This window comes from Dermacentor albipictus, unplaced genomic scaffold, assembly GCF_038994185.2.
Source record: "Dermacentor albipictus isolate Rhodes 1998 colony unplaced genomic scaffold, USDA_Dalb.pri_finalv2 scaffold_57, whole genome shotgun sequence".
Lineage (NCBI taxonomy): Eukaryota > Metazoa > Arthropoda > Arachnida > Ixodida > Ixodidae > Dermacentor > Dermacentor albipictus.
The window spans coordinates 292,378-306,795 of record NW_027225611.1 but is presented as its reverse complement, the minus strand read 5'-3'; the positions used below and the strand labels follow the sequence as shown (position 1 = coordinate 306,795).

Sequence of the window (14,418 nt, the reverse complement as noted above, 5' to 3'; positions counted from 1 at the left end):
CCCGTTTGGCATTCAAAGAGGTGTAAACAGGACCAGTTCACACACGAACAGGTCTGAACGGGGTCCCGTTTGGCATGCAAGCAGGTATAGGCATGACCAGTTCACGCAGAAATGGGTCTTAACAGGAGCCCTGTTTGCAACTAAACTGGCTTATACTGGACGCAGTGGCACCATATAGGGTCGCCTGTTTGTCACAAAAGCTGGTTTAATCTGGAGCTTTGTGGCAACTATACTGGATGGCATCATGCATACCAGTTTAATGCTTGAATATAACTGGGGAGGAGCTTTTTTATTGTTCGACATCCTGACAATTTAACCCCTAGTGCTAAATTGGGCCATTATCAAGCTCTACAGAAATTGCGTGAACACCTCGGAACATTCACAGACCAAACTGCGATATGCTAGCTGCGAATTTCAAACCGATTCCCGGTCCTGCCCAGTTGAAAAAGACAACAGGAATTCCTGCTGCAAATACAGAAATTTCTGTTGTACGACAGAAGTTCCTAACGTTTCTGTAGCTGCGACAGACATTTCTGACGTTACGACAGCAATTCTGACGTCGCAACAGAAACATTCGGTCGCGACGGCCAAGCGTTCTGAAGTCGCAACAGAAGCACTTTCCGTCGCGGCCCTTTAAAATGTCAGCTTCGCATCGGTGGTGTACACTGCACTTTTCTCTTGCGCGGTATTCAATCGTGCTTCTCTGAAGCCGGCAATACTGATAGCACCGACACCGGTATTAAAGTCGACGTGGCCAATTGTTATAATTGTGCCGTGACGACGCGGCACCAGCAACGCGCTACCGGCCTCCTCAAAATCGGCCGCTGATCAAAATCATACCATCTGCGGGAATGGCTGCGTATCCGCTTTGTTTTATTTGGTAAGATGGGGCACACAGTCCTGTGGACTTACATGTGCGGTTACACTGACACATTAGTTAATTTCCCAGAAATATTGCACGAGCTTATGCGAAGCGGAAAAGAAGTTTTGGATTGTTCCACAAAGTTGCGTGAAAAGCTTTCTCGCTCGGGTCTCATTAATCTGGTACAGCGCTGCCGTGAGAAGCCAGTATACTGTCCGGATCAAGACTCACCCACGAGTGTTTATGTAGCTATTTTGCATTGAACGCACGAATTATATGCGAGCTCAAAAGTGTAAAGAGCAAGAGACAACTGTCGAAATTACCAGTAAAAACCTTCAGTGTCCCCGGTCACCGTTGTCTATTTCTGAATTTCTTATTAAATATGGATATCGTTACAGCAAAATTGATGTTCTAGCATTCCACGATGTACCTGTCGATGGTAACAACACTTTTGCGCATATAGAGATACGGCAGTTGACGCGACCGGTGAAGTGAAAGCGCATCTTGGCTTTTAAAATGTAAATGTAAACAGCAACCCACAGCGAGATTTATATTGCTGGCCTAGGTGAGGTGCGGGCGTGTTCGGCGTGGTGCGGTGGTAAGATGCTTGTCTCGAAATCGTGAGGTCCGCAGTTCAAATCCTGTGCGAAAGCTTTTTTTTTTCTACTTTCTTTTTTTTTATTAATAATTTTTCTTATCCTTAAAGAGGTCTCTGTCAATTTTTAATCAAATATATTGATCAGAAGCTACAGAATTTTCGACTACAAGACGTCACACTACAGAGAACAGAACGACAGTCACAACGTCCCAAAATACGACAGACTGAAAATTTCCTGTTGTGTTATTCAAATGGGTGAGACGTCTATACGGCGTATACGCACATTGCCGTCCTCTCTATTAAAAGCAACGTTGCTGAAACACGTCGTACAAGACGCTGTACGACTCGCATAACATCGAAATACAACGCCGTCACCATCCATGAGATCACCGAAAGCACGGTCGCTTTCGGTGGCGGCCTACAGATGGCAGCACAGATAGCGCCGGTAAAGTTACAGGTGATATTATTTTGCCGTCTTCAGCCTTAGCTACATGTGAGTGCGCGCTGCATTGACGCCGTCCGATGCAGTTGTTTAATCGTGTGTACGCTGTGCCGAGAGTAATTGTGGTGCATTTTGTATTCATTGAGAATCACAAAACCCCTGGGACCGCGTAATGTAGCCCGCAGTATCCTTCGTGTGGTGCGCCGATGTCGAAGGTATGAGCCTTCGCCACTTTCTTTGTTCCGGGCTCACGAAAAGGATCTCCTCCTCTGGCACTCTCGCATCGTATCACACTGTACGGAAGAATTTGGTGAAAATTGTGCTCTTGCGTCCTGTAGTTGATCCGCAATTCAACAGTGTGTGCGCCGGAAGGACCGTTGGTGCAGTCGATGCCGCGGCACCTGTGACGCTAAAAGGAGCGTTTTCCGAGTACGCCTAGAAAGGTAAGTCCGGCGCTTGCGCGCATTCTTCCCGTCTATGGTTCGTGAAGTGTGCGTTCTTGTACGTATCGCAAGATCCGTACAACAACCGAATCCGAATGAGTAAAGCAGCAAGAATTATAAATGTGCTTTTCAAATGGTTGTTCTTCATGTCGCAGTGCACATTTAGCAAAAAGTTCCATGGAAATTGCCCTAAAACGTATTCATGTTACCAACAGCTCTATCTGTGGTTTATTTACTTTCACCTATGAAGCACGCTAGCGCGGGTGGTTCTTTGATCTAAATGGGCACAAAAATTCAAGCAAAGCAAGTTACTGTTTGTGTACATAATTTTTCATTGAGAAATGGTATAGGCATTTCCAGAAGTAGTACGTCCATGTGTCGTCTTCACAGCTAACAGCTGCGCGAGATAGCACCCGATTTCTTCGTCGACGCATGGCCAGATTTTCAGCTTGTATGGAAATTCGTCTGTTTATAGAGTGTCGTCAGATGACGTGTATTAGTGTCCTGTGTGTTTTCGTGTACTTGTAAAGGGTTCCGATCTTGCAGAGAAGCCGAAATTACAAAAGCAATGTTTCTTTTTAATCGACAAATCTTTCTCTTTTCTGTATTGTCTCTCCAGAAAAAGAGGTGGTCTGTTGAAATTTTGAGCGCATCGTCCTTTGGGAGCAGTGCTTTGTTGCGCCGCATAAACAAATTAGGTTTTGGAACGCTTTTCATGTACTAAGAAATTTTTTGATAGTACAACTCACATTTCACGTTATACAGCTGTACGTTTGTGTGAACCTTTTCATAGTAGATTCATGTTTGCTACAGTTCGATTTACGTGTTATTTAACCGCCTGTGATGTTACGGTCAGATATTTGCACAACCAGTTGCAGCTTCATGTAACTGGTTGTAGAGACTTTTTTCAAAATATGACGTGATCTTTTTATATCACAAGTTTGCAGTTTCAGCAGAGATTACAATAAATTAAGCATTTATTATTGTTTAGGGATGGCAAGATTTTGTGAACCAGAGGCACCTCCAGATATGCACCTGCGGCACTTCTGCAGCCTCAACAGCACGGCAAAGTACCTGATGTGCATGCTGTGACAAGGTGTGTGCAAAGCAGTTGCTGCCACTTACACAAGCTGCAAATTTTGTTGGTATCATCCATGTTTGGAAACTCTCCTGAATTTTCCGTGGGTTTACAAATGTGGGCTCATTTTACAATTTTATGGATGTCACTTTAGAAAGACAATGAAGTTGTGTTGGTTAAGATATTTTAAAGCTGTTGAGAGATTAAAGGCATGACATTGTTAAAATGCACGTAAAAATTAATTGTAATGGTACTTGTAATGGTTTATTATTAGCGATGCAATATCTCTAACGAGAACATCAGAGGGGCACTTGCTTTAGGGAAGTTTGGTCAGATAAATTCATGAAGCAGCGTAAAGCGGCAGCAGCAAACACGCTGTAAAAGCTCTGTAATCTAAAGAAAAAACAAAGCTGTCAGTTACTGGTTTCAAGTTCGCTGCTGCTTTTTGTGCTGCACGACAAGTTAAATAATGGTTGATAATGTGTGTGTGACGTAATAGTTATGCGCAAACACACGAGGTGGAGAGAAGTAATTATTAAAGGGAAAATCAGACATCGTAGCATTTGCTACAAAGGAAACCCGTATGTGTTCCTCAAAAGGAAAGCCGCACAGTTGAAGAAAAATTCGTCCTGGTCCGGGACTCGAACCCGGGACTGCCACCTTTCCGAGGCAGCCACTGTACCATCTGAGATAACCAGGTGGCTAGCACATGGCAGGGCGAAGTCGAATTAGTTGACAACACGAAGCAAAGGCAAGGGTTTGACATAATATTTTTTCCCCTTTATTAATTACCTCTCTACACCTTGCGCGTTTCCGCAGAACTATTACGTCACACCCTTGCCTTTGCTTCATGTTGTCGACAAATTCGAATTCGCCCGGCCATCTGCTAGCTGCCTGGTTATCTTAGATTGTAAAGCGGCTGTCCCGGAAAGACGGTGGTCCCGGGTTTGAGTCCCGGACCTGGACGGTTTCTTTTTTTCAACTATGAGGCTTTCCTTTCGAGGAATCCGTAGGGGTTTCTTTTGTAGCAATTTCTACGAGTGGGTGGATGTGCGATTTTCCCTTTATTAATAATGTGTGTGTGTATGCAACAATGGGGGTGCTGAGAGCAAGCTTTAAAATAATGTGTGTTATGTCCCCAACAAAGAATTTAGTGTCTGCAGCATTTTTACAAAATATTATGTTCACAGGTTGGCAGGTATGACATAATGTACAACAATAATGTACAACACTTTTGCTGTAGATGCCATATTCATAACGTCCCTTTTCTGTCTACTTGAATCGTATATTTAGAATTTGGCCCACCTTCAGTTTGATCAAGGTTCATAGGTAGCCCCCTCTGAAATAAATATAATTAGGAGCTATTGTAGATAAGCATGATATACCTACTCACTGTATTGTGACATATATTTTTAGGGACTGTGTTGTGAGGCATGCATATCCTTTTACCTGTATGTCTTGCAGCAGGTTGCCCGACAATAGCATAAATGCTCTGCCCACCTTTATTATTATGCTTTCATGTAGACATCTAACATCTGTGCCCACATAGACTCCATGTTCTTAATTACATTTTTCTAAGTATTCACTGTTGTGCATTACATTATTGTGTTACATTACTGTGCATTACATGTTTTCTTTGTTTTATTTTGGAGGGGGCTATTCATTTCTATAATAGTACAGAGAATAGGACTTCAAAACAAAAAACCACGAAAGGTGGCTTAGGGCCCGTATTCACAAACCAACCTTATCTTAACGCTATAAGGCGCCCTTTTATAAGGATGAGGAAAGTATAAGGTTGAGAAAAGGCCAAGGTATGATTCAGAAGCGTCCCTTATTGGGTGAAAAGGCGTCCTTATCGAAGGCAGCCTTATCGTCATAAGAGATGAGCATGGGTGCGAGGCTATGAACTTTTCTTGGCCTTAAACCACTCAGTTATTAAAAAGGAAACACATTTTTGTCGCTGAGAACAATAAATATAAAAATTGGATGGCGCATTATTACGCGTTGTGAAAAAGCAATGTGGAAAGAGCGAGTTCTAGCTGTTGCGCGTCTCTCATCTGCAGATGAGAGACGCGCAAAAAAACGGCAACGCGTGTTGCCATGGCAACACGCGTTGGCGCTTTTTTTTTCATTTGCGGTGCTTCATTTTCCATTTCCATTTTGCGGTGCTCGAGCGCAGTTGCTTCACTTTTTCTCTTGTGTGTTAGCTATAACTTGCGCTTTGTACTTTTAGATGCTGTAAATATTGCACGTATTTATTTATTTATTTCCTTATTTGTTCATTTATTTGTGTTTTGAAGTGTTCGTTTGCTTATTGTAAGATCTGTTGTGGGAATGGCCACTGAGAGGAAAAAAATCAACTTTACGGAGGAGGAGCGGGGAACTTTGATTGACTTGGTGACGAGAGAGAGCAACGTGCTGGAGATCAAGCGTACTGATGCGGTGTCCCTGAGCGAGAAGAAAAAGAAATGGCAGCAGATAGAAGAACAGTTCAACAGTAAGAACGGAGTCCACCCGCGCACGGAGCATCAGCTACGCAAGTGTTGGGACAACTTGAAAGAGAAGTGGCGGCACAGGCGAACCGCGATCGTCTGGGCTCGGAGCAAGTGGCAGGATGGAGAGAAGGTGTACCACCGCTCGTTTTGAAAAGTGGAACCTGCCAAGAAACTCGCCGTCGTTGTACATCTCCATGACATTCTGACGGTCCCTGAGTACACGCTGGATGAGCTTTACATAAGGAAGGGCTTCGCGAACATCGGCTTCCCTTAATAAGGCGACAAAATCGACTAGCTCCGAAAAGCTGCTTGCGTGGTCGGCCATAATAAGTGGCGCCTTAAGGTAGCTGCCGGGCTACCTTAAGGAACGCTCCTTTTCCGAGCCGGTAAGGTTAAGGAAAGGTTCGACTTAAGCATAAGGTTTGTTTATGAAACGCGTTAAGGCACTGAAAAGGTAAGGAAGGCAAAAGATAAGTATAAGGTTGCTTTGTGAATACGGGAAAAGTCTATGATGCTTGGAATTCTACATTCCATCCCCTAAAGCGCTACCAGTAGTAAAACATTCCTAATTGTCTTTTTTATAAGCTAGCTGCCAGATACATAGTCCCATTATGAGAGTATGTTATTTTTTTTTCTTTGGTCTGACTTTTGTTGAATGTTCTCCTTGTTAGTTCAGAATTTGTTTTCTTGCCACCTCATGCAATACTCCAACTGGAGACTATGAGCTATGTGTACAATAAATAAGTAAATTCCTAAAGCATGCAACAAACCATGCAGCATAGCATTTAAATGTTGCCAGTTTATAATGCTTCTCGAGTGCAGCGCAGCATGGAGCTTGAGGCTGATCTCTTCAGATGTAAAAAAAAATGCAGGTTATGAAAATATGGTCCTACAAACTGCTGGTTACGCATGTCAGTCAGCCTGTTGCAGTGGTCACAAGTGAGAATGTAACCAAAAGCTGGGCGTGCTCGGCCATTTTGCATATGGCACAAGATAAAGCTTCACCTCTGCTATTGCTTCTCTTATAATAATGGCCTCCGAGTATACATGCCGAGTTATGCTTCTGGGGACACTTAGTAGTTAACCTTATCAGGTAATACCATTAGCCTTATGGGTGCTATAATGTTGCAGTGCCTGCAGGATGGCCAGCATTACAATACACATTAAAATTATTGTACAAGTCATGCAATGGTATCGAGATTGGCCCACCAAGTGACACCCTTTACTTACACTATACCTGGGATCAGCCCAGCTCACTCAGTCAGGGAGACATCCATGCATAAGGGGAGGGGTGTAGCAAATAGAGGGCGTTCGATTAATCTTTCTCACATAGATAGCTCATACATATAATGTTTCTTAAATTGGATGCTTTGTTGCTCAAAATGAAGTTACTTATGTGCATAATGTCAGCAATGCGATCCTATTTATGCCTAACGAAAGTTGCTTTGTTCACTGCCACTTTTTATATTGTTTCGCTTGTTATTCTAAGCTCACTTGTTTTATAGCTGCTATAGGTATGGCTGGACCTGGAGAAGAAGTGTAAGCAGACCATGCTATGTTGCTGATCTGCGCTGATCTCCACATCCAAGTTGGTCCCGCGACAGTTGGGCGCCATTGTGCCTTGCTTCATTGACAAGGTGATATAATATGGTGAGCTTGTACTTCAATATCGGTATTGAAAATTATGTTAAGGAAAAAAGACAAGGATTGGTCTTTATGATAGATACACTCATATTCTTTCTTTAAGGTGTTCTTTTGACACTGTTCTGCATGGACATATTTTTAGAGAATTATAACAGTCCTTTATTGCAAAGTGCCACGGCGCTAGTTTATGCGTTAAACTAGCACTCTTTCACCAAAAAAAGCCGTATTTAGCACACAATTCACAAGGAAAGAAAGGAGGCAACAGGACAGAGTGCTACTAACAGTTCAGTATTATAGCTCGCACAGTAATATTGTGCAAAAGGTGAAAGGGGGAGAATAGATCTGAATACATATTGTTCGCACAGAAACGAAAAGGATGCATCACATGGTGAGTGTGACATTTGTTTTACAATGATAAGAAGCAGTCTCACTGTCTAGTAATTCTCTGCATGGGGAGCTAGTGCCAGGTTCCTCGTCACACATATAGGAAAAGTTTCAGATATCTCTCCAGCGCTTTTGTCTTTTTATTTTGTCACGATCAAGCAGCTTTTAAACATAGGTGCATGTGCACCGAGAGTAGTGCACTACCACTGCTGACTGACCCACACATCAAGTTTGCTTGGTCACGCTGCCAGTCATTTATACATTTGCCGGTTTATCCGATGTAGCCTCTACTGCACGAAATGGTATGTGATAGACACTGCACCTGTGTACTGTACGTGCTTTCTTACATTATTTTTTTCAGAGATAGTGATGCAGGCCTTTTCATTATTTACATGCCTACACAACAAACGAAGCATTATCTGTGCTTAGAAAGAATTGTAGGAAAATCCAGCATGAGGCAACTGTTCTCAGCACGAAACAAACGTGATTCGTTGGTTTTCGTTCATTATTGCGGTCACACTAAGGCAGACAAGCTTGTAGGCTGTGCTTCTGCAATTTGTACAGCACACTGACAGCACTGGTGTGGGCCTCATCTGTGGGCTGACTGATGGCACCTTCTACGGCGCAGACCACTTGTGTTGGGCGAGGCACCAATGTTGACGTTTGTTCCCTTGTGCAAAACAGCAGTCCTAGGTTTAGAGTAGTTGTAGGAAGACGAGGTAAACATAACTTCCATGGCTTGAGTGGGCTCATTTCTCTTGGGGCATCTAGCTTTTTTTCTTGCAACTGTGCAGAGGTGCTTCCCTAGAGTCAGCGGGAAAATGGCATAGAGTTGTGCATTCGGGAACTCCTTAACAATGATCTGCCGTAGTTAGGGCCTTGCGAAAATGCACTGTCTGCCAAGTGGTAGAAGGTGCATTATTCAGCCACAGATTTCCTGTTGGCATGATTGCACTCGTGCTGTCAGTAATTTCTTGGCTTGCCGTATTATCTTGAGGCCCCACGCTGATGATGCTACCGATGTCTTCGTGTGCAGATTTTCAGGGTGAGGTTTTTTGCTTTGCAAATGTTGTTGAAAGGTAGGTGGTGCTTACAGGTAGCTATTCTAAATATTAGTGAAATGAATTGGCCCATCTTGCTTCGTCAAACATCGTCACGCCGGCATCAGTTGCACAAACAAAAAACCTGGCCTACTTGCAGCGTCGTGCATGAAGAAACAAACAAATCAGCTGCTGGATTGTCTTGGCATCGCATACTAAGCTGAGACCAGAACTGCTGTAGCTACAAACCAGGCAGAAACGATGATGATGAGCAGGGATTTGTAGTAGCGCCACTTCGTGGGGCACCAAGGAGGCTTCGTTCAAAACAAAAATGGCGTTCAGCAAGTAGAACCATGCAACGGTGAGAGTCGGTGCATGGTGCTCTCGATCAAGTTGGCTCAAGGAGTGTCCGAAAAATCAGACGAGAGGTTGCAAGGCGTCCGAATTTTCGGAAGTTGTTATATATTATGGTCCATGGGGAGAATGGCGGTGCCGTGAAGCAGACCGAGTAATCATGTCCGGAAAATCAGTCGGCGACTGTACCTATACCTATTTGTCTATGTATACCTAGGTGCAACAGTGTTTGCTATGATCTGTGCCAGAATTGCTGTTGCCCGTAGATGCCCAACATGTCGGGTGTCAAATTGTAAAATACCTTGCAAAAGTGATCTACGGAAAAATACCGCTTCTGCTATATTTCGCTTTTGCAAGAAATTTAGCGGCTGCTGGTACCTACCTTAAAAGCCTTTATATGGTCTTCGCATGGCCAGGGCCTTCTACTTTTGTGAGTTTACTTATCTCGAAATTTACCCCGGTTTTTATAACTTCAAGTTGGCGGGATCCCTAGTCTCCTTTAACATGTACCCAATAGACCTTACATAGGGGTTTTGGCATTTCCCTGCCATCTAAATGCAGCCATTGTGGCTGGGATTCAATCCCGTGCCCTCTGCCTGAGCAGCGCAATGTCAAAGCCAATACACTACGGTATTTTGCTGGCAGACGGGTTTAGTTTCTGAATAATTTATTATCTCAACCTGTTGGTGTTGTTTTTAAAGGTATTTCATGTTTGTATTCTGTTGCTTCAATACTAGTAATTATTGTTAATCAAACGATGTGTCCATCTTTTTCCTATAAGACTTGCTTCAATCGCCTGCTAATTATGACAGCTTATTCTCCCACAGTAATCCATGTTCCCTTGAAACATAGGCAGTGCATGAAACCACATATTTTTCAATAAGATGTATTCGTTATCTTCTATGACCGGAATGCTGAACCTTTCTTATCTGTGAGAACATAGGCAAATTTGCCTATGTGCTAACCTGTTGCATGAGTCAAGATAAATTATTGGCTTTACTTTTTCAGGTGCCCTGCTCGCTCTCACCCAAGCAACCCACTCCAGCGGTCTTCTCTCGGCAGACTGGATGCATCGAAATACCGTTAGAAGGTCCAATAAACAGTGCTTGAGACATTTATGACATGCTTTTATTTAGGCCGGAGGACTTCAGGCTTAATGAAAGCTCAAGTGGGTGTACAGAAATACCTACGTAAAGTGTACTTGTCTTTTTCAATTACAAGTACATGCCAATACTTTGCCTGACATTTTTCACCCCAAAATTACACTTTACTGTGGATTTGTGTACAAACCATTACAGCAAGAAGCACTGCATTAAGACGAGTACAAGTAATCGAACATATACTAAACTAGCAAGAATTACATTTGCATACTTGTAGTATAAATATGAAAAGGAGGTACAATCTTCTTCAGGGTGCATTTTCTTGTAGGTCATACATAGAGAACGTACTCGTGGGTCATACAAAACTTGTTCATAATGTATCACATCAGTGTTGGTAGTGCTAATCAATTTATGCCGAAAATTGTGTTCATCTTCGTATCAAGCAATGTACCAGGCAAACCTACATATGAAAGTGGCTTCTTGTTGCGAACCTAATGCAGATCTACTTCTCTTCAATGCTGATCGCAAATACACAAGTGCACAAAATATGTGTAAAGAGTAAATTATATTAAGCAACATCAATCCATTCTGAAAGGACCTGGTATGAATGTAGCAAAAAATAGGTCTGAACAGGGGCAAACAGGTCTTGGTTAGATAGGACGGGATTAAACGGGTCAGGATTAAACAGGATTTAAACGGGTCAGAATTAAACAGGATTTAAACGGGTCAGGTTTAAACAGGATTTATACGGGTCAGGTTTAAACAGGAACAAACGGGATTTAAACAGGTCAGGACTGAACAGGATCAAACGGGGTCCCGTTCCATAACCCTATTTGATGAAACCCGTTTGAAAACAAATAGGATTTTTTAGTAGGGCTATCTTTAAATGTCTAGTGTACACAAAAAGAATGTGCCCCTACAATATTATTTGACCAAACTCTGATCACATAACACAAGTTCACAGTACTTCTGTGCACTATGCCCATGTGTAAGGAAATACATAAAGACCATACTTTGGATTTTTCCACTTTGAGGTTTACTGAATTTTCACTGGTGTGTATACAACACAGAACTCCCGCAACTTATGAAATATCATTAAACCACACCAAATAAGCGAAACAGCAAATACTGGACAATATTTACAACATGCAGTTAATCCTTGGCAAAAAAAGTTTGACCGTCCGCACTATAATTACAATCACAATAAATCGTAAGCAGTGTCACCTGGCCATTGACTTCAAACAAGCCTGCTGGTGCCTGGCTTGCGCTTGCGAAGTGTGGGGGTGTTTTTGGTGCCTGGCTTGAGCTTGTGAAGTCTGGGGGCGCTGCAAGTGCAGGCTGTTGTTTCTCTGCGAAATTGGTAGCATTACATCAAAATAAATAGTCGCCATTGTGCTTCTTGAGCTCAAGTGCAATGCTAAAGGACACGGTGCGGGAGCATTATGCCCTTAGAACCAAGTACAGTTGAACCCACTCATATCAAATTGCATACACTTACATTGTGAAAAAATGCAATTACAGTAAAACCTCGTTGAACAGTACCTGCCTGAACAGTAGTTTCATTTTAAAAGTAGTAAAATCAAATCCCTGACTCAGCGGCCATTAAACACATTGCGTTTTGTATCTGCACGAACCGCACAAGCTTATTGCGTACGTATCGGTTAGTGCGTAGTGTTTCCACTTTTTGTCGCGCAATCACAGCGGTGCGTCGTCCTCATTGGACGGCCCGTTAGAACAACAAGTCTCAGAGGTCAGAACAGTCTCCAAGTGCCTTAAGTATTTGCGCGTGAAGCCACATCAACATAATTTCGGCGTCGTGCAAGCGAGGACTCGCGTCATGCCGAAGCTCAGATAAAAAATACCAGCATAGAAGAAAAATTGGACATCGTGCCATGAAACGTGGCACGAAGTTGGTGCTGGCACGCGACAGGCATCTACTGTTGACTACGGTGTGTGGCATTTTGAATGCAATGCAGTTGTGAAAAAATGACGGCTACAAGGTTCAGTTTTTCGCCATCGTTGCCGAAGTGTCACCTAACGACAGGGATGAGGACGACAGCGTGAGCGATTCAGACCTGACAGTAGCAGAAGCTGCACGTTATGTCAGCATCATGAATGCAATCGTACTGACAAGAACAGCACCCGTGCAAGGAGAATATGCAGCGCCAACAAGGAATCTGCCATGCGAGTGTTTGCCGAGAAAAGGGGGCTGGCTGAAAACGTGACTCGCAGCTTCAGCAAGTTTGCGGCTGCTGTCGTCACTGCTAGGCCAGGTCATCAAACGAAAATGAAAATAGCAGACTTTTGTCTTGCGAAGTGAATAAATACTGCATGTTTTTGTCCTTTCATCACACTCTTTCTGAGTTCCGTTTTGACAGCTAAGTGGGCAACGTCATACTATTTTCGTTAAGCAGTACTACCCTTTAGTACATACTTTTTCCACGCTCCGACCAACTATGGTTTAATGAGGTTTCAGTGTAAAAGCATAACCCAATTGTGGCATTATGCTGAACTCCATTAGTCGGCAAATTTCATGTATTTCCCCTCTTGTTTATGGGCTTGTACGCATATTGTGCTTCATTTGAATGCAACTATATGCATTAACTAGCTTTTCAACATCCCAGCATCCTCAAAGTCGCTGAGAGAACTCTGCTAAGGTGTGACTGCTTTGATGCAAGCATTAAAATTGCACAGAACATAATGGGATGTTCCCAAGCTTAGTTGACAATGTTGTTGTAGTTTGCACAAGGCACTGAGAAGATGATACATGTCTTATACTTCATTGTAGCTAATTTTTCAGAGCAGCTGCCACATTTAGTTTGTGTGGCTAAGAGTATTTCTGATGAAATAATGTGGCCCTCGCAAGCGCTATTAGCATGCGACATTTCTGCTGCGGATTCACGTAAAAGAGTACTAAAACAACTGTGAATCCAATTTTTCTTGCTTTATCTTAGATAAATTTTTTTTAATTGTCAGGTTTTACGTGCCAAGACCACCATCTGATTATGAGGCACGCCATACTGACAGAGTCTGCATTAATCTGGACCATCCGGGGTACCTTAATGTGCACCTAAATCAAAGTGCATGGGTGTTCTTGCATTTCACCCCAATCAAAATGTGGCCGCCGTAGCTAGGATTTGATCCCCTGAGCTTGTGCTTAGCAGCATGACACCATGGCCACTAAGCAACCATGGCTGGTTTATTAGGCAGCTGTCGACTCATGCAAAAAATTATGCATGGCATAATTTCTTGAATAAGCTAAAGATCACCCTTTATACCTTTTTTTAAGATGACTATTTCAAATTGTGCACCAAATGGAGGGCATTTTCTTGTCAAAGAAGGTCTGCTTACAAAGCATCTTTGCATGTCATGAAATTAAGAGACGGTGGTTCACATATTCATCAGTCAAGTCCACTGGTTGCAAGCTACACAATGACCATGTATTTCAGAAAGCCTAAGTGCCGAATAAACCACTGCCCTCTTTCACTCTGCGCTTCCCGGCTTTAAAGAAGGAATGATGAGCTTGGTCCCCTATTGTTGATTCTGCCAAAATGCACAGCGCCTTTTATCTTTTGCAGCTTTCTCTTCTATTATCTTGTTTGAAGGTTTTTACAAGGATGATCACAATTCAGCTGTTACTACTGCATCAGTGATACCTTGTGATCACATCCAATGTTCATGACATACAAAGGTCCCTTGTAAGCAAACCCTTCAGCAAAACATTTCATGCGTTCTTTTAATTCATCAAATTAAAATTTGTTATTTAGGAATTGCACGTTTAAGGAACTGCGTCACACACACTCATTACAAAGTCAGTGGCTATGACACACATATTTCGTGTCAGTTACCCTTTTAAGTATACATGCAACTGTAACAGAAGTAGCGGCAGAGAGTCGTCTATAATTTACACACTTCTGATCAAAGAAGCACTGAAATGAAAGCCGCAAAATGTCGCAAGATGACAAAAGAGGCAAAAAG

The 14,418-nt window shown here is 42.8% G+C and overlaps 1 long non-coding RNA gene across 1 annotated transcript; it reads left to right on the top strand.

The window, feature by feature from the left end:
• The first annotated feature begins 1,910 nt into the window (after window positions 1–1,910).
• Window positions 1,911–10,458, top strand: LOC139053033 (uncharacterized). Its single transcript, XR_011510173.1, has 4 exons — window positions 1,911–2,345; window positions 3,337–3,441; window positions 7,424–7,568; window positions 10,349–10,458. It is a non-coding gene; the product is annotated as an uncharacterized lncRNA (long non-coding RNA).
• Window positions 10,459–14,418: the final 3,960 nt, after the last annotated feature.